Source organism: Orycteropus afer, unplaced genomic scaffold, assembly GCF_000298275.1.
Source record: "Orycteropus afer afer isolate SDZICR_OR568_19922 unplaced genomic scaffold, OryAfe1.0 scaffold00109, whole genome shotgun sequence".
In the NCBI taxonomy this organism is placed as follows: domain Eukaryota; kingdom Metazoa; phylum Chordata; class Mammalia; order Tubulidentata; family Orycteropodidae; genus Orycteropus; species Orycteropus afer.
Window position 1 is genome coordinate 7546014 of NW_006921696.1, and position 2450 is coordinate 7548463.

A 2450-nucleotide genomic window follows, 5' to 3' on the forward strand; every position below is an offset into this window, starting at 1 on the left:
CACAATCGAATGCTTTTGCATAGTTAATAAAACACAAGTAAACATCTTTCTGGTATTCTTTGCTTTGAGTGAAGGTCCATCTGACATTAGTAGTGATATCCCTTGTTCCGTATCCTCTTCTGAATCCAGCTTGCATTTCTGGCAGTTCTCTGTCAATATACTGCTGGAACCATTTTTGAATTATCTTCAGCAAGATTTTACTTAAGAGTGATATTAATGATATTGTTCAATAGTTTCCACATTGTATGGGATCACCTTTGTTTGGAATGGGTACAAATATCATTGTCTTCCAGTCAGTTGGCCAGGTAGCTGTCTTCCAAGTATCTTGGCATAGCCAAGTAAGTGCCTCTAATGAGGCATCTGTTTGTTGAAACATCTCAATGGGTAGTCCATCAATTCCTGGAGCCTTGTTTTTCACCAATTCCTTCAGGGCAGCTTTGACTTCTTCCTTCAATACCATTGGTTCTTGATCATATGTCACCTCCTGAAATGGGTAAACATGGACCAATTCTTTTTGGCACAGTGACTCTGTATATTCCGTCCATCTTCCTTTGATGTTTCCCACATCATTCAATATTTTGCCCATAGAATATTTCAACATTGCAACTCAAGGCTTGAATTTTTTTCTTCAGTTCTTTCAGCTTGAGAAATGCTGAACATGTTCTTCCCTTTTGTTTTTCTAATTCCAGATCTTTGCACATTTCATTATAATAATTGACTTTGTCTTCTTGAGCGGCTATTTGAAATCTTCTGTTCACCTCTTTTATACTGTCGATTCTTCCATTTGCTTTAGCTACTCTTCGTTCAAGGGCAAGTTTCAGAGTTTCTTCTGAAGTCCATTTTGGTCTTTTTTTCCTTTCTTGTCTTTTTAATTACCTTTTGCTTTCTTCATGGATGATGTTCTTGATGTCATCCCATAATTCTTCTGGTTTTCAGTCATTGATGTTCATTGCATCAAATCTATTTTTTAGATGGTCTCTAAATCCAAGAGGGATATAATCAAGGTCATATTTTGGCTCTTGTGGATTTGTTTTAATTGTCTTCAGCTTCAACTTGAACTTGGGTATGAACAGTTGATGGTCTGTTTCAGTCAGCTCCTGGCCTTGTTTAGCTAAAGATACTGAGCTTCTCCATCGCCTCTTGTCACAGATGTAGTCAATCTGATTCTTGTGTACTGCAGCTGGAGAACTCCACCTGTATAGCCATCATTTGTGTTGTTGAAAAAAAGCATTTGCAATGAATATGTCTTGGTCTTGCAAAAGACTATCATGCAATCTCCAGCATTATTTCTATCACCAAGGCCATATTTTACTACTACTGACAATTCTTCTTTGTTTCCAACTTTTGCATTTCAGTCACCAGTGATAAGCAACACATATTGATTGCATATTCGATCAATTTCAGACTGCAGAAATTGATAAAAATCTTCAATTTCTTTGTCTTTGGCTTTGGTGGTTGGTGTGTAAATTTGAATAATAATAGTATTAACTGGTCTTCCTTGTAGGCATATGGATATTATCTGATCACTGACAGCATTGTACTTCAGGATAGATCTTGAAACATTCTTTGTGACGATGGATGCCATGCCATCATTCCTCTTCAATTTATCATTCCCTGCATAGTAGATCATGTGATTGCCTGATTCAAAATGGCCAAAACCAGTCGATTTCTGCACAGTAATGCCTAGGATATTGATCTTTATGCATTCCATTTCATTTTTGACAATTTATAATTTTCCTACAGTCATACTTCTTACATTCCATGTTCCAGTTATTAATGAATGTTTGCAGCTGTTTCTTCCCATTTTGAGTCGTGCCAAATAAAGAAAATAATTCTTTAATTTTTATCAGCAAAATCCTACTTGTGTGTGATATTAATGATATCATTCAATAATTTCCACATTCTACTAAATCACTTTTCTTTGGAATGGACACAAATATGAATGTCTTTCAGTCAGTTAGCCAGATGGCTGTCCCAAATTTCTTGGTATAGATGACTGAGGGCTTCCAGTGTTGCTTCTGTTTATTGAAACGTCTCACTTGTTATTCCATCAATTTTTGGAGCCTTGTTTTTCATCAGTTCCTTCACTGCAGTTCAGAATTCTTCTTTCAATCCATCGATCTTAATCATATGCTACTCTTGAAATGGTTGAACGTCACCAATTCCTTTTGGTACAGTGACTCTGTGTATTCCTTCCACCTACTTTGGTGCTTTCAGCGTCATTCAATATTTTGCCCATAGAATCCTTCAATACCACAACTCATGGTTTGAATTTTTCCTTCAGTTAGTTCAGCTTGAGAGATGCTGAGTATATTGTTCCCCTTCAATTTTCCAACCCCAGGTCTTTGCACCTTTCATTATAATGCTTTATTTTGCCTTTCTGACCCACCCTTTGAAATCTTCTGTTCAGCTGTTTTACTTCATCATTTCTTGCATTCTCTTTAACTATT